This window comes from Rhagoletis pomonella, unplaced genomic scaffold (assembly GCF_013731165.1).
Source record: "Rhagoletis pomonella isolate Grant_MI unplaced genomic scaffold, Rhpom_1.0 Rhpom_scaffold_00002, whole genome shotgun sequence".
NCBI lineage: Eukaryota > Metazoa > Arthropoda > Insecta > Diptera > Tephritidae > Rhagoletis > Rhagoletis pomonella.
Genome location: NW_023458556.1, coordinates 51,410,280 through 51,429,369, shown reverse-complemented (window position 1 = coordinate 51,429,369; position 19,090 = coordinate 51,410,280). Strand labels below are relative to the sequence as shown.

General features: G+C 33.4%; 1 protein-coding gene across 5 annotated transcripts in view; it reads right to left on the bottom strand.

Annotated features, from left to right (window-relative positions):
• Window positions 1-19,090, bottom strand: part of LOC118733783 (furin-like protease 2) — a 742,634-nt gene that overhangs the window by 240,455 nt on the left and 483,089 nt on the right. For 4 of the 5 annotated variants that reach the window (XM_036463341.1, XM_036463345.1, XM_036463342.1 and 1 more), the window contains one exon: window positions 13,318-13,480. The exons of the other annotated variant lie outside the window; for it this stretch is intronic. The gene's annotated coding sequence lies outside the window, so the exon portion shown is untranslated. The remainder of the gene's footprint in view (window positions 1-13,317; window positions 13,481-19,090) is intronic. 5 annotated transcript variants of the gene reach the window in all.

The following is a 19,090-nucleotide window of genomic DNA, read 5'->3' as shown; positions in this document are numbered from 1 at the left end:
TCCGATTTGGTACATATTTAAAATGTGTATTACTTTTGTGCATACAAAGGAATAGCTCCACTCGGTCTAATATACATAGATATACATAAGACTGTTCTAAGAGTATTTGGACAAAATTTGTTTGGAAATTTTGATATATCTATATTTGTGCTTTTTAGTCTAAATAACATATACATATATGAAGTTTTACGGCCGTAGAATAACAATTACCCGTCCCTAATTTTAGTTGAATTTAAATTTTAGTTAATAACTTGAACTACTCGTCTAAGAAACCTTTGGAAATGTGAAAAATTCAATATACAATATTCTTATATATATTAATAGAAAATAAATTAAGATTCTCCAACATGCATTCAAATTTAAAAATCTTAAGGGATAATATTTTTCAAGGACATTTTTTACATGCTCAAAAGGTTAATTGAAAACAAAATTTATGATTAATCTTGTTTTGAATTTTTCTTTTAATTGATACCCATATTTCCATATTTTGTGTATGCTTTTGGAAATATATTATAATTTATGGTCCTTTGAAAAAAATCCTCACTTCCTGGTAAAAATCTAAAAATGCAGATTTACTAAATATTATGCGTAATACTGTAGGGAGTATAGTAGTAAAATTACTAAGTTAACAAAACACACGAATTGCACAAAGATTGGTCTGATAACTTAATTAAATTTTATTTGTATGGTTTTTAAGACAAAACCTATAAAATGAGGGGATATGTGTTAAAAAAATATATATATTTGTTTTTTTTGGGACAGTCTAATTAATATACATAGTACATATTTTCTAAGCTTTAAAATTTTTGTGTTAAGTTGATTTGTAGCTTACGGCTGCCGGCTTATATTCAAATAATTTCTTAAAGTACGTCGTATGCAGGTAAAAGTGTGAAAATACTAGTTAATTTCACATTAATTGAAGACATTTAGTAAAACAGCGTTTGAGGGAATACGTATATATATGTTCATATGTATCAATGATTATGTATTTTGATGTACAACCTATGTACTTGCGAGCAATACCATACTTTCTACATATATATTCATAAATAGATATAACAGCCATATGGGCATATGTCAATTAATATCGATGGATTTAAATTTTGTTTTATGAAGCACATTATTGACTTTCAACTTATGTAATTAAAAGAAATTTTTCGTTTGAATAGCTGTTCGGAATCTTAATGTAATTAAATTTTGGCTGAAATCAAAACAATGGCTGTAAGTTGGGGTTTTTATACGACATTTCGACACACTCCAAATGTTAATTGGCCTCGTTCTCCTTTTTAAGGATGACAGGAATATGCAGCAATTACTGTAGCTTAATTACACAGATATCCAATTATGATTTCACCTTTTAAACGCGGTATACATCATCAATCATGTATGTATGTTCATATGTAAAAATACGTAGTGAAAAAATTTAATTAAGCAAATAAATGCAGCTCTACCTTTGGGTACACAAAAGGCTAAATACTTTTCATGAATATAAGAAATTTTAACTTTAATCTATTATTGAATTTTTATTTACTTGGTTGGTAGCTTTAGTTTATAACTAATAGTAGGTTTTTCACTGATATGTCCAGGCATAACTTTGGACCAAGTCAACAGATTTAGATAATTCTGTTTGGTTCCATACTTATTTGATTTAGATCCGATCATTGGATCATGAAGAAATTAACGGTACTTCTAAATTTTTATATGAGAATTGAAGTCGGTTGTGTTTTTAGCTTAAAAATCGCATGTTTTTTATATGCATTCGGAATAAAAAAAAAACACCTTCAAATAAAACGGAAGTTCATTTGAATCTCTCAAGTTCTGGAAAATCTTCAGTTAGTATACGGTAATTATCCAGTACTCCATGAATTTACAGGTTTTTACACGAACTTGCAGGAAGAGAGTTGTTTAGAGAAGGAAGTTGCAAGATTTTACCCGAACTTTTTCTTCTGGTAAAACCATAAAAAGTGGTTGACATTTTTACAGGAAAAATGTTTTTTTTTTATTCCCGTACTTTTTGTTGTTACTCACTTTTTACTCTCACTTCAGAGAGTAATTTTGCTATTTGGCATTTTTACAGGATTTTACACGAAAAGTATTGGATCAGAGCTAATATTGGAAACTAAAAATTTCTTTCAAAAACATTTACACGAAAAGTTGCTCCAGTGTGGTTACGTAAGTGATACACCAGTCAACTTTGAAAGGTATTGACGTTTAATATGACTATCTGAGGTATTTTAGTATCAATGTTAAACATGGCAGAATGCCTAAGAATTTGGGAGCAATAGCTTATTCATATTCATTATATAATGTATATATTTAAAAAAATACAGATGCTGGCGTATGACATATCTCACCATAACACCGAAGCGTGAAAGTATAGGGGATTTTATATTTCTTTTTAATTGATGAGATGACCAGTACTGTCAAAGTATTGCGGGAATTCTTAACAATAAATTTCGAAAATCTATAGACAAGTGTTTCAGAACGTGGTTTATACAATGAGTTATAAAGGTAAGTGAAACACTCGCTGATTCAGTACAATGGGCCTGATGAATAGAAAATAAGCAATTGCTTTTTCTTAAAATTTCATATACTTAGACCTTATATTTAAATTTATGTGAATAAATCGAGTAGAAGATATAAATTTTAAGAAAAAGCAGCTGCTTAGATTTTATTCATATGGCCCTCTAACTATGTCTCTTCAAATTTATTAAAGAAATAACGAAGAATTTTTTGTAAGCGAAACGAAAAACAAAATAGGTACTTTTGTCTCTCATTTATTGACAAGGTAGGGGGCAACAAGGGTCTTCGTGGAATTAAGGTCGAATCTCTTATGAAGTTTTAAACACTTTAAACTTGATTCAAAGCTTTGTTTACTACCAGAAGAAGTCTTGCTCTTACTCATTCTAAATTCGTTGATTGACGCTGAATCGGACTTCGACGATTACTCTGACGCTGACATTTGGTGGAAAACCCTAAACCAATTCTTCACTGACACTAAAAATAAGTCTGTCGGAGTAACTATTTTTATACCCGAGCGCACTTCTGCACAAGGGTATTATAACTTTGTTCACATAACGGTTGTTTGTAACAGGCAAAACGAATCGAGATAGATATAGACAAATGTATACATAAATGATCAGAATGAAAAGAGAAATCGATTATGCGGTGACTGTCTGTCCGTCCGTCCGTCTGTGCACACGATAACTCGAGTAAAAATTGAGATATCTTAACGAAACTTGGTATGTGAACTTCTTTCCGGCGTAGGACGGATGGTATTGAAAATGGGCAAAATCAGACAATAACCACGCCTACCTCCCATATAACGGTAATTTTCAGAAATACGAGAACTGCGATATTTTAGTAACTACTGAAGATTATTCACTAAAAATTGATATTTACAACAATTTTTAGGCGAAAAATAAGGATATTATAAATTTATGGAAAATGGGCGTAGCCACGCCCACTTATGGTTACATGTGTATATCTTGGTAACCGCTGCACCAATTTCTTCCAAACTTGACACAGTTGTTAGTCTTGCTACAGCATACTAAATGGTCGAAAATTTTTAAAATCGAACAATAACCACGCCTACCTCCCACATAACGGTGATTTGGAGAAATACGAAATCTTGGAGAAATCAATAAATATTAAAGCTAATTTACTCAAAATTGATGCTTGCAACAATTCTTTACCAGGAATACGTTTATTATAAAGTTTTGGAAAATGGGCGTGGCACTGCCGACTTATGATCACATATATGTATCTCGGTAACCGTTCTACCAATTTGTACCAAACTCGGTATGATTATTGTGCTTGCTAGAAGCAAAACGTCGAAAATTATTGGAATCAAATTAAAATTACGACCACTTTTCATATAACGGCAAATTTCAGAAATGCTTGAAACTGCAATATTTCGAAATTTAAGGACGCTAATTTACTCAAAATTGATACACACCTGCTTAGCATGTAGCGGTAGCTTTCGGAAAGGTGAAAATCATATACTTAGTACCTGCGCCGGGTATTTAATATTCGGCTCCGCTCGAATTTAGACTTTCTTACTTGTTCTTAGTTAAAACGTAAGAGATTAATTTTGTCCAAGTATATTGTAGATCTTTCCCACTTTGCGCCTGTCCTATTCAAAACAACAAAAATTAAGCTGATTAACACTTGAAATCGATAGACTCTATGTTGCCATGGTCCGATTGTATAAACATGCACACCTCGGCAAGGAGAAGACTTATATCTAGGTTAAAATATGAGTTGCCATCTGTTAAAAAATTAAATACAATTGAGTAAAAAGAATTTCTATAATATGGGTATCAATCGAAATAGTTTTAAAAAGGCTTTATTTCAAAACAACATGTGGGAGGGTTACCACCTGTTTAAAAATCAAATTAAAGTTTAATTAAGTGAATAAGACACACATTTTTATTACAAATATAAAACGTGGAAACCCTATCAAATATATTTCTGGATCAAAGTTCTCAAAAATACCTTTCATTTGATATCCATGTTAATTGTTTTAGTTAAATTTTGTAGAATCGAAAATACATAAGTTACACCCTTAAACTAAAATCCTAAGAGATAACACTTAATACATAGAAAAAGAATTGTTTAAGAGCCTAATTGTATCTTATTTTTTTTTTAATAAATTAGATAAATAGTAGATGGAAAATAGGTGGCAACCTAATTAAAAATATCTCTGAATTGTGGATTTTTAAAATAGTTTCACTAGATACCCAATTTGACGTTTTATTTAGCTTAAAAATAATTAGGAATAGGTGGCAACTTTATACGAACATCTCCAGAGGTAACTCCTGTCTATATAAAATTAAAATTAAAGACACTATCTGAATATAAAATTCTATCAAAATCATTAGAGCCAAATTTTTCTAGAGCATTCCGTTAAAATGTGAATTTTTTTCTAAAAGTATTGACAACTATTTTCTCCCCCTGTAACTCCCGAAAGCTTCAAACTAACCTCTCCACAAGTTTTTTTTGATTTTATTTTGACCACGTTTCGGATCCAGATGTGCCTCTAAAAACTCAGCTGCAGCGGCCCACTGAGTTTTACTATTCTGAAAATAAATTTCTACCAAGCGAAAAGATTTCATTATAGGACCGAAGAGGTTTAGTGACCCAATGACTAACTTTGGTTCTATAACGATGTATTCAAGTCCGATGAAAGCTTACACTGAGGCAAATAATGCATAGTAAAAATGAATACTTTATATTTGATTATCGTTTAAAAATGTTCGTATTTAAAAATAATATTTCCATACAAAATTTATTACGCACGTATTTGACTGTTCACATCTGAGTATGTATATGCAAGTGTACATATGCACCCCAAGCATGCAGAGAGCCGCTCTGAGAGCGGTGACAACACACACATACATACATAGTACATACATGTTTATCCGTACAAATCGCGTGCTGTGGTGTTGATGGATATCCAAAATTTGAAAGCAAATTTATATGGCTGGGTGTAGCTGAGTGCGCAAAGATGCTTGCAAGTTGTTGATATTCCGAGATGGTCGGGTTTCGAATTCCACTGCAGGCAACATGCAAATTCAATTTTCTTTTTAGTTTTTAACCGACTTCCAAAAAAGGAGGAGGTTATCAGTTCGTCGGAATATTTTTTTTTTTTTTTATGTATGTTACCGCATAAGTTTGGACCACGTCAACCGATTTCGATAATTCTTTTTGCATCGGAAAGGTAGAGTCTCAGAGGTGGTCCCATACTAATCTGGTTGAGATCCGATCAGTGGATCATGAGATATATACATATATATTGTTTTTATATGGGAGTTGAAGTCGGTTTTTTTTTTTGCTAAAAATTACTTGTTGTATTGATTATTCACTTCACGGATGCTTTTTCAGTACGAACGCGGTCATTTAAATATATTCGCATAATTGAATTGAATATTTACCAATATACAGTACTTTCGTTGACGTTTATAGTAAGATCAATTACGTTTCTATTTGATTTTAATATTTTATTCCCTCAGTGTAGGTGGAAAAGTATACGCTGGGAAACTCGGAAAGATGGCACAGTGTCTTTGAGATCGAATTACAGTGGTAGATTTGATAGATCTACACGAAAATTACTTGTAAAATGCAACTAAGAAGATTTTGATCTAAAAATTTGCGTTGATGCAAGCCAAGTGACTGAATTTCACTTATCAAGTGCGCAGACTCCACCAACTAGTTTGACGCGGAAGAAGGATTTCATGTAATAAAAAAATAAACTGCAGGGAGATTAGTACTGGGAAAAGGTTGCAAATTCGTTTCTTTAATGAATTTCCAGTTTTTACGTACTATAGCTGTAACCACTAACCACTTCGCGCAGAGCTTCCGCAAACACTTGATTAGCGAATGATTATTAAATCGTGATGCTTATAACGAAAAGGAAATGTATAACATCTACTCACATAGATAAGTATGTGTATAAGTATATTCAGTGAAAATTATGCAACGTTTAACCGAGTTCCAACAACGCATAAGAGAAAAATATAACGGGACAATAAAACAAAATTGGTGGAAATAATTTCGAAATTACTAAATACGAGCAAGTGTCAGACCATAATTATCAACAGTTAGCAGCTGGAAAATGTGAGCAAACAAAAACACATTATAAAAGTATATAACGGGTGATTTTTTAAGAGCTTGATAACTTTTTTTTTAAAAAAAACGCATAAAATTTGCAAAATCTCATCGGTTCTTTATTTGAAACGTTAGATTGGTCCATGACATTTACTTTTTGAAGATAATTTCATTTAAATGTTGACCGCGGCTGCGTCTTAGGTGGTCCATTCGGAAAGTCCAATTTTGGGCAACTTTTTCGAGCATTTCGGCCGGAATAGCCCGAATTTCTTCGGAAATGTTGTCTTCCAAAGCTGGAATAGTTGCTGGCTTATTTCTGTAGACTTTAGACTTGACGTAGCCCCACAAAAAATAGTCTAAAGGCGTCAAATCGCATGATCTTGGTGGCCAACTTACCGGTCCATTTCTTGAGATGAATTGTTCTCCGAAGTTTTCCCTCAAAATGGCCATAGAATCGCGAGCTGTGTGGCATGTAGCGCCATCTTGTTGAAACCACATGTCAACCAAGTTCAGTTCTTCCATTTTTGGCAACAAAAAGTTTGTTAGCATCGAACGATAGCGATCGCCATTCACCGTAACGTTGCGTCCAACAGCATCTTTGAAAAAAATACGGTCCAATGATTCCACCAGCGTACAAACCACACCAAACAGTGCATTTTTCGGGATGCATGGGCAGTTCTTGAACGGCTTCTGGTTGCTCTTCACTCCAAATGCGGCAATTTTGCTTATTTACGAAGCCATTCAACCAGAAATGAGCCTCATCGCTGAACAAAATTTGTCGATAAAGAAGCGGATTTTCTGCCAACTTTTCTAGGGCCCATTCACTGAAAATTCGACGTTGTGGCAGATCGTTCGGCTTCAGTTCTTGCACGAGCTGTATTTTATACGGTTTTACACCAAGATCTTTGCGTAAAATCTTCCATGTGGTCGAATAACACAAACCCAATTGCTGCGAACGGCGACGAATCGACATTTCACGGTCTTCAGCAACACTCTCAGAAACAGACGCAATATTCTCTTCTGTACGCACTGTACGCATTCGTGTGGTTGGTTTAATGTCCAATAAAGTAAACTGAGTGCGAAACTTGGTCACAATCGCATTAATTGTTTGCTCACTTGGTCGATTATGTAGACCATAAATCGGACGTAAAGCGCGAAACACATTTCGAATCGAACACTGATTTTGGTAATAAAATTCAATGATTTGCAAGCGTTGCTCGTTAGTAAGTCTATTCATGATGAAATTTCAAAGCATACTGAGCATCTTTCTCTTTGACACCATGTCTGAAATCCCACGTGATCTGTCAAATACTAATGCATGAAAATCCTAACCTCAAAAAAATCACCCGTTATTTAAGTGCAACCACATGCTTACATACATACATATATACGCATGCAAGTATGCATGTACATATATTTGGAGAATGTTGCAACGTCAAACAGTCAGCGGTGCGCGCAGTGCAAATAAAGCCATAAAATGCAGTGTATCACCTAATGACTTACAAAAAGGTATGGCCGCGTGCCGCATACCACGTGCCACATGATACATACTTATTTAGATGTAAATATGTACAATGCATATATACTATATGCCAAATATATAAAAAAAAAAAGCAAAAAACTGCGCAAAAAAATGTGCTAAGTTATTCTGTGCGTAAGCGTTTGTTGTGTACAAGTTGTAATTACAAGAAATTATTGTGCGAAAAATTAATTGCTGAAGGATGTATTTATGTGCACGAAAGCGAAAATGTGAGCAAAATTATTGTGCAACGGCGTAGAGACATACACTTACATAAATGTGCACTTATAGACATACTTTTATAGTTTTGGAGTTGCTAAAAAGTGTGCCACTTTGCGGCAATTTGCGGTATAAATAGTGCGAAAGAGGAAAGCGGAAGTAGTGTTGCAAATAATAATCAAGAAAATTAGCGCTTGCATTTCAATTTTTTGTTGAGAAAAATAGAATTGTGTTGGCGAAAACTACATAACGCCCATTTACTAAAACACCAACTCAACTTAAATAATGGAATTTTTTCTATGAAACTTACATCTTGTATGCACATTTATAATTGAATTATTTGTGGTTTCGACGTAAGTAAAGCATTTCTGTTTTCGAAATTTTGACAGTTAATTGTAAGCATTAAACATGTCTCCTGGAAAAATCCATTTTTTTAATTGTGTCAGTTTTTGCAAAAGTTAAAATTTTATTACAGTTTCCTCTATAATACCCACCTAGTGAAAACATTTGTTCGGAAAGATTTTTGTTTAAGACAACAAACGACTAAAAAGGGGCAAGACAATTTAAGGACTAAAGCTAATAAATTCTGATTTTATTATAGATTTCGGCGGAATATCGTTTCGACAACAACATTTGTTCCGCAGCTTATTTTTGAAATAGAAGAATTTTCTAGAAATGGGAGTGGAAATTTTAGGACCAAAGTTAATAAACTTCGATTTTATTGTGGAATTTGGTACCTTATCTATTCATAAGAAAAAGTTTGTTTCGCAAATTTTTTTGAAGTGAAACTTCTTTAGCTGTGGCGGTTGGCTGGGAGTAAATTGGCAAATTCAAAAGAAATTGCAACGGAAATTGCACACGGAAGTTGCAATGCAAGAATGAAAGTAAAGTTGAATACGTACATAGATAAAGAAAAGGATAAAGTCAAAGGTAAAAATAAAAACAAAAACAAAGATCAAGGTAAATTTTTTCACTTTACAGGTCTTGCCAAGTTTTGAATTTGGAAAAGTACTAAAACCTAAGAAAAATCGCTTTTTTTTCTCGAAAAAAGCACCACATTTTTTATTGGAGGATTTACTGGACTTTGTATGCATACAAATTAATAAATAAATTAATAAAAATTAAAGTTTTTTGCTCGGCTCTCGAATTTATTCTGCTTTCTAAAAATTCAATTTTTTCGTCCAAACGACGTGACGTAAACATTTTTGTTCTTATTTTCTAATTTGCAGCTGTATCCAGCGTTGCTATTTCGCTTAGATTTGCGCTGTTTAAATATTAGCTTTTCTTCGTTTTGCTTAATTTTTTTCTACAATTCCTATCAAACTAAAGTAACAACAAAAAATTATGTTTCATGAACTATGTGGAAGTTTACATCTACACTGTAGTCTCTTATGATCTCGTGAACCAAAGGAACGTAAAGAACTTTGCTTTCCGACCGCTTCACGCCTGCAATATAACAAAATTAGATTTCCCTTTTTAAAGTGTCTTATTTGAGCACATCTACCGGCGCATAGTGTAAAAAAAGCTGCCAAGTCGATTACTCTTTTTAAAAAGTTTCGTTATTCATTTCACTGATAGGAGATTCTGGTAAATACATATGCACATATAAGGACAAAGGTGAAGGCGAATATGTACATGAAGAAAATGAAAAACATAAAGTAAAAACCAAGATAAATATAAAGAAAAAGAAGAGGATGAGGATACCGATAAAAGTAAAGATGAAAATAGAGGAAGAAAGATTAAAATTAAAAGGTAATTATAGAGAGAAAAGGATATAGATAGAGGAATAGATATACACAGAGACTCATCTGGGAGCCATTTGGGGATTTTAGAGATTTTCGGGAATTATCGAAACAATAATCGATATTTTCATCGGTTTTGGTATCGATTTTGATATCGATTTTGTTATCGAAATTTTCAGAACTTATCGATATAATAATCGATTTTGTTATCGATACTTTATACATTTTTTTTCGATATTTTTAGCGATATTGTATCGATTTTGTAATCGATATTTGTATCGATATATTTATTGATATTGTTATCGATTTTGCTATCGATATTATTATCGATTTTCTTATCGATATTTTTATCGATACTGTTATCGATTATTTATCTATTTTTTTATCGGTTTTTTATCGATTTTCTAATCGATATTTGTACCGATATATTTATCGATTTTGCTATCGATATTATTAACGATTTTGCTATCGATATTTGTATCGGTTTTGTTATCGATATTTTGATGAATGTTACTATCGATTTCGTTATCGGTATAAAGATAAAAATGAAAATAAAGGAAAACAAGAAGATAAATGTAATTAGAAAGAACTGGGTAGAGGTAGGGATCTATATATCGTCGTTTAAAGTACAAAAACCGCGCATCGTCATTCTGCAAAACAGCGTAACTGACATTTGCTGGCAAAAATTGGATTTGCTCACGCAAGCTCTTCATATTCATATCGATATTAATATTAATATTGCTATTCGTATTCATATTCATATTCATATGCATATTCATGTTTATATTCTTATCATGTTTAAAAAAAGCTACCTTTAAACTTAACTTTGTATTATATTTCCAGTTGGAATTTAATTTTTGTTTTTGAAATTTATTGCAACACGCTCCTGCGGCATTACCTTTACATATAAATCGCGCTCATTCAACTGATCAAAAAAAAAATATATATCTACCACATTGTGTAGCTTGCAAAAAGTATTCATATTTGTGTGCGTGCACAAATTGCCACAATTTATGCGGCTTTTATGTTGAAGCACTGCAAAAAATTCTATGCCATTTTATGTGCATACATATATACATAGTTTCTGTTACCTTAATATAGATACGAGTATGTACGTATTTGTAGGCAAGTGAATGGCACGCACGTTGGCGCGCCTAATTTTAGGCTAGCAAACAACGTATTTTTGTACTTTTTTCTTTGCAAAACTTGCATTTTGAATTCTGTGTTAGAGCTTGATGTCGTGATGACTAGTTTGGTTGCATACATTATATGCATATGTAAGCGAGTGTGGTTGGCGTTTTGTTAGAATCATGCAGTAGAGGTAATTGCATACATGCTGCGTACTTTAATTTCATACACGTACATACACATACGTACGCACATTCACATTTATGAAAAATCTTGCATGGGGTAGACTGGTCTATGTTAGTTTTTTTTTCGCCTGCGGCATACATGAAATACAAAAGTGGCACCATTAGGATAGTTTTTTGTTAAAGCGTTTGGAAAGTTACTCGTAAGTTTCGTTACTTTTCATAGGCACGCCTATGTACATACATTTATACGTATGTAACTATTTTCGCTCCTGCCTCTTTTGCTCAAAACTTTTCAACGAACAACGATAAAATGACTCAAAGTCTTTCTCTTGTCTTTTCGTTTCGGCCTTAGGTTGAGTTTAAAGTGCAGCGAATTTTTATCGCGCTATGCGACAGCGGGTTTCTCGAATCCCAAAGTTTGCGCTCCTGATCGAAATCGCTTTTTAAAGTGTTTATTAACCAAAATCAAAAGAAATGTTTACTGCGGAACTATTCGCACACAAACAAACCACTCTCATAAGAAAACAAGTACTTGTCTGTTTCTACTAACGCGTCAGAATTTGGTAGAACAAAAATTCGTCCGAACTCGCACCCAAAGGAACCGTATATTTACGCAGTTTACCTCCTTTAGGCGTTTTTTCTTTTTGGTTTCTACCACTACTCAAGTCAGTTTTGATGAGCGCTCTTAAAATAATGCTTCTAAGGGATATGTATGTACACAGGGAGCGGGATCGAGCCGAGCAAAGCAGGCATAGCAATTTAAAATCTTTATTACTGCGCGGAGCAGCTTCGCTCAGCTAAACTCTACTGCCAGTGTATACGCACTTAGGTTAGCTTAGGTCAAAGTGAACATACTAGCACACCTAGGCCAGAAATTGTGGGCCCGCTGGGATACCAAGCGGATCGTACGAACCCTCCTTCTCAAACTATCGTTCGGAATCTGCGAAGCTCAGTTAGACCCTTAAACAATTCTGAGCCTACTAACTTTCATGCAGAGTGCAGAACATTCGCACAGCAGGTGCCACAAGACTTCTGGCCCTTTTTCATTTCTACAGCTTCTGCAGGAGTCGTTATGGGAAGTCCCTAACCTCTCTGCGTACCTTCCAATGGCAACATGGCCTATTGCAGGCCCATGACTGTGGCTAAGTCCCCTCTGCTCAGCATGCAATTTTCTGTTCTTTCAATAGTTTAATTCTATTCGAAGCGTAGGCAAATTCAGCAAATCGAAAATCATACAAATCGGTAATCCTAATTCGATGTAGCTAAAAAAAAGCTGATAGAACCTTTCACTTAAGGTAGAACTCTCGACTACTGTCTCTGAAAATACCATCCCTGCACCTTGATCTGATGGTCACTTATAGTCATTTATAGTACGGCAAAAACTGATTTTGAATAACCTTCTATTTAGACATAAATTAAGGCTTGAATTTTCTACTAAAATCCATAAGTAAAAGCGGATTTTGGCACAATATTTTTTTTTTCTTTCAATACCACAAATTTCCAGTATTTTGTTATAGTTCAATAAATTACTTTAAGTGACCATCGGGTAAAGTTGCACGTATGGTATTTTTAGGGATAGTAGTCGAGAGTTCGTGCTTTAATTTAGTTTAAGTGAAAGGTTACATAAGCTTTTGTTTTTTTGCTAGCGCCTCTCAAATGCTGCAAAAAACGCCATTTTTTTTTTTTAAATTTTGACCTCGTTTTTCTCATTCAGCTTTATCATTTGCCGTACCAAAATCAGTGTTGCCCTGTGAAATCGTTCCTGCAGAAAGCATGTAGGCTGCTTTATAGCGGAATACCACTTATATATATAAATAGGACATCGAATAAAGAAGTTTTGGAAAAAATCCATTTATCTGTTTTGTTGAACACTAAATACATACATATATACCAACACATTCAAAATCAAATTTACCTTTTTTAGTGACAGCAAAGAGGACAAACACTTTTTCACGTAAACGAAATGTAGATAGTAAAAAATTTATAACTGCAAAAGACAAATTTCGCACAGCGTGACAATGGCGACAGAGTCAGCAGCGACTGTGACAATGATGGCGGCAAAACTGTGATGGCAGCAGCTAAAAATAAAAATAGAGAAAAAGTGAAACAAATTAAATTAATTACCATTGCAAAAAGTGAGTAAAAAGCAAATGGATAAGCTTATTTATTTATTGGTATGAAATATAAAGATCGAAGGCGCTGAGTTGGATGAGTGTGGACAGGATATGTATTTGTGTACGTTTGTATGTATATTTTTAGCACAAGAAAAAACTGTTAATGAAAGTAAATGCAGCAACACAAAAAAGAAAAATGTTTCACCTACTTTCAGGCGCCAATACCATGAATTTCTTTTTATTGTCTTTTTACGTTTGCAACACTTGATAAATTAAAAGTGATGCAGATAGTAAAAAGATTGATAGATTATATAATTTCCTACTATATATATATATATATACACAAATATGTAAAAACTTGTGAAAGGAGAAGCATTGCGCAATGTGCATAGCACATCATGGTAGCAGGGCAGAATTTCTTTACGGCCGCCTATATTCACCCAAACGCCTAGAGCTATGCTATTGTGTTGATCTTATTACTTTGCCACACTTTTTCCTTTCATAATTCCATTGTTCGCCATTGAATTTTATTAATTCCTGCATTTTCCATGCAATTAAAAATTATCGACTAATTGCAAACGGATGTTGAGAGTAGGAATGAATGAATGCAGCTGAAAGCAGAAAATGTAAAAAAAATAGATAGTGGAGAGTGTTGTAAAGCAGAAAATGTGTTGCAAAATATGATAAAATTACTTTTTTTTTGTTTATATATTACATTGTTGTTACACACTCTTTATCTGCTAGACTGCTGTAGCTTTTTGCAGCTGTAGTTATTAGCAGCAATTTTTCACTTAGTTACAAAGAGAAAATAAGTAAGAAAAGAAATGAAAGCAAGTGACAAGTAAAATAGAAAAGGGCACACTGATGTTTAGTATTATATAAGCTTGAGCTGAGCACAATTTTGCATGGCATGTCCATTAGACAATAGTTAGTGTTTTATGGTGGGGGTCAACTAGCCAAGGGCTCTGTGATCAGTTCACCAGTTAGTTGAAAGAATGCAATTATGCTGAAAAGCAATTACATAAAAGAATGTCACAGTAACATTGCGCCAGTCAATGAACTAGAAACAGAGAGTGTTGGATATTAGATGTATGTAAATAAAAGAATAATAGTAAATCGCCAGCAAAAAATATACAAAAAGTGCGAAAAAAAGTTAGCAATGGAAGCGTTGAAGCAATAAAGGAACTAAGCTAAAGTTAATGAAGTTTTAGCTATAAAAGAATTAAGCTGGCAGGAAGCATGATCAAAGTAAAGTTAACAGTGGATAAATGAAAAATTAATATACACAACCGCGTAATTGAAGTGGAAATTAGCTAGGTGGAGATATTGACGTGTTGGTGGCCATGTCTCAATTGGAGTTCCTGTTAATATATGAAAACATAAAATACATAAATTGCCATACCGTTAACGCCAAGAATAATATCTTCCAATAGGATTTAATTGTCACTGCGATAATACACGCCAGTTTACTTAATTAGTTACATTATTCAACAACGCTTTTATCAAATGGCGTCAGAACTTTTCCAGAGGAAAGACTAAACGAGGAAGAAACCTAACAGGGCAATTTTGGCTAAGATAGTCAACAGTCTTTCGTTAGGCAAATGAAAGATAGATGGCGAGATAATTCGAAAGACTTTTTGTTATTCTAGCACAAAAGCTCTGTCATTCACCACTTGTGGTGAAAAGCTATTAGATAAAGCACTTCGAGAGATCCGAGTTCGGGTCCTGGTACAGCGGAATAATTTTTCTCTGTTTTTTAGTCTATATACATGTATGTACATATATATATTTTTTAATTTAATTTAATTTTTGGAAACTTTTTTTGTGTATTTCTTCAATGGTCTGGTTATTGTTTTTAAAAAATATTTTTTTATAATTTTATTTAAATTTTTGGAATTTATCTATTTTATTTTCGTCTTTTTTTAATTATTTTCTTTTAGTTAATTTTGTTTTAAAATTTTATATTTTATTGCGTAAAAAATAAAAATGTTTTTTTTTTTTACATTTACACTTTTAGAAATTTGTTATAGTTTATTGAGTTAATATTTTTTCAATTTAATTATTTTTAATTTTTTGATTTTATTCTTAAAAAATATATATAGTTTTTATTTAATTTAATTTTTAGAATCTTACTAATTTTTTGCCTTTTTTAACAAAAATATTATTAAATTTTTAAGTACTATTACCTTCATTTCTAATAATATATTTTTTTTCTTTTTCGAATTTAATTTACTTTTATTTGCCAGCTTTTATTGTTTTAACCCTTCCGCAACCAAATTTTCATGAAAATTCTTTAATTACAGAGTTAGGTAATTCTAAATAAGCTGCGGCGTTGTCTATTCGTTAAGAGCATAATCAACCAAAGTAAAGAGCTTTTAAGATAGTTGCCAGAATTGACAACTGTCTTACGAAAGACTTTTCGTCTCTCGAACGACAGCCAGTGCCACTAAGTCTGGCGGCCGCTTTTCCTGCAGCCGCTTTACCTACGATATCGACAGACGCTGTGTTGAGTACCCCACTGATTCCAATGAGGGCAGCTCAATGCGCTCGCTCCAACCTGTTGACTACCGTAGCCTTCTCCAGTGCATTCCACCAGACAGAGACACCATAAAACTTAATATCCGTATTTACTACGCGACGGCGTTTTTATGAAGGTCGGAACTTTTCTATCGAAATTTAAAAATTTAGATGTCAAAAACTAGATGCCAAATTTAAGTCTAACTAGCGGAGATATGCAATAAGGTCTTACGTTTTATTATTAGAACAATATTATAGCGCCATAGGAGCTATGTATGTATGCTGTGTTTGGTTTTTTGTTATTTTTTTGGCATAATGAATGCCATTAAAAAATTTTTATTGAGCTTGAAGACGTTTTTTGAAAAGTTATTGTGGAAAAAACCACATTTATAAAGTCTAATAGTATTTATTAGACCAAAAAATAACAAAAAAACCAAATACTTAAGGAAGAGTACGACATCAAGTTAAAATTCTTAAATTAAAAAAATAACTAACAAAAAACAAAAACAACAACCATATGATCAAGTCTAAATAGCAGCCGAATAGCTGCCCCTGGTTGCGGTTGGGTTGGCATATGCAAAAAGTGGAAAAAGCAACTGGGTAGACCATTGGTTTTATACGCTGGGGTGGCTGTGTCGAATCCCAGTGAAGAAGTCTGATGAGAAGATGTGGTGATCTCCGAAATAGCAGCTAGAACTTCTACCATTAATAAAATTTTGTTGTTTTTTCCACAATAATTTTTCAAAAACCGGCCTTAAGCTCAATTAAAATTGTTTCATATAAAATGCTATTTTAGGTGTTTGAAGAGGATTGCCGTTTGTTTAAAAAGCTAAGTTCATCTTTAGCATTTTAATGTCATACAAGTTCACTAAATATTTCATGCTATTAAGCGATAATGCACTTGCACACTATTGAGTCCTCTGTTTATTCCCGATTTCGCCGCAAAAACACATCAATAACTACGTACATGCACGTACATAAATACTAAAACTTGCAGACGAAGGAAAAACTATCCGCTTTTCACACTTGCCATACACGCTTACAGATACGAGCAAACAATTGCAGTTTGTGGTAGACATAAGTCATCGGAAGAGTGATTCAGGTGAATTTAACCCTTTCACGATTGGTTTATCAGCTAAGATTATGCGCTTCCTGGCGTTGTGAGGCCGCAACTTCCTAACATCGCTGACAGTTGCATCGCCATAGCGATACATATTCAAATGTTTGTATGTATGTATATTTGTATATCTGTAAGTTTGCGATTGGCATGCAAATACACATAAAGCAAGAGTGGACCAGTAGTAATATTAGTAGCCTGCAGCATGTAAAGAATGCGCTGGAGATATCGCATGCACAAGCAAGTAAGTATGTTATTTGCAATTGTGCAAACTCATGGGCGCAATGTGTTTTGCTAGGCAGCTTACAACGACGCCAAACATTTCGTATGCAATGCTGGTATGGAAAAATTGGTGTGAAAATGGAAAATTGCACGTTTCGCACACTTGCGTGCGTGGTTGCGGATGGTGGTGCGTGGCGATGGTGGTGGTTGGGTGATGGTGTCGGCGTGTTGGCAGACGCGTCGGTTATCATCATAAATCATGTTTTTAGTTTTCACACTGTACGCTGTTGGCCCATGGTGCTAAGTTTTTCTGGTTTGCTTTACGTTTTTGGTTAACTTTTTTTTGGTTTTAGGGTTTTTTTGTGTAGCAACATTAATTCTAGTCATTCCTCATGTTGCCTTACTTTTTATTTTTTTGGCAGTAGGAAAGCAATTTTTCGCGCGAGTTTTGGCCACAACAAACTTACAAAATTGCAATGTTACTTTATCTGCATTTATGTATGTTCGTGCGTGTGTTGGTTGGTAGTGTTTTATGTGCTTTATTTGAACTATGGAATTGTTCTGTCGCTAGAGGGTTACTATTGTTTGTTACTTTAGTTTTTACTATTTATTGCTTTCGATTGAAAAATTGCGAACATATACTATCTGTGTATGTAAGCGTGAAAGTTCTCAGCAAGTTGGCCAATCAATATGCAATATGGGAAGAGGAATTGAATTAGAATTTTTTTAGGCAATAATAAAACGTTATATGAAATTGAAATTTTCGAAAATTTCGAAAATTTCTCGCACATTTCAATATATGTGCTTACTGGAGTGCGCACTCTGGATGGTGATGTTTAAGAAATCGACTACTCTGCCCCTAAACACAACTGCGATAGGCTCCTTAAGACGAGCATCCCGTTAAGAAGGAGATGGCTACCACCAAGCCCAGGGAGAAGGGGGGAATTGATTTTTTGCACGGATGGGTCCTAGCTGGCTACAGAATTTGTTTAAGAAGTAAGGACTGGAATTGTCGGTCCAAATTCCGGACCACTGGACCGTTTGTCAGGAAGAAATTTTATTAAAATTGGTGTGAATGTATGATTATGGTGGTCCAAAAGTGCATGTGAAAAAGTAAGGTCAGAATTTTTATGCTCTCACCCCCTAGGATTGTTCTATATCGACAAAAAGTACCTCTATTTATTTTATTTTGAAATATTTAGAGGTCGCTCAAAGCGCTCAAAAAGTTTTCCATGTATTTTTATATGAGAAAAAACAACTTTTTGTAGAAATGGTATAGAATTCTTAAAATAAATATTTTTCGATCAAAAGCCTCTGTTACTTTGCAGAAGATTCCCAGTTATAATACCCAATTATTTATTTAACAATTTTTTCATCGCAACTATAATTTATAGGTCCACCAAAAACCCAGAAAAATGCAATAGAGGGACCAATAAAAAATCGTTTGTATTAAAAATTTTTTAAATAAACAATTGGGTATTATCATAGAAAGTCTCTTGAAGAGAACCAGAGTTTTAAATTGAAAAATATTGATTTTCAAGAATTCTATACCTTTTCTACGAAAAGTTGTTTTTTTCGCATAAAAATATATGGAAAACTTTGAACACTTTGAGCGACCTCTAAAAAATTTTTGATTTCACAATAAAAGAATTGGGGTATACTCTTTTTCAATATAGAACAATCCTAGAGTAAAGTAAAACACAAAGTAATTGGTTTTT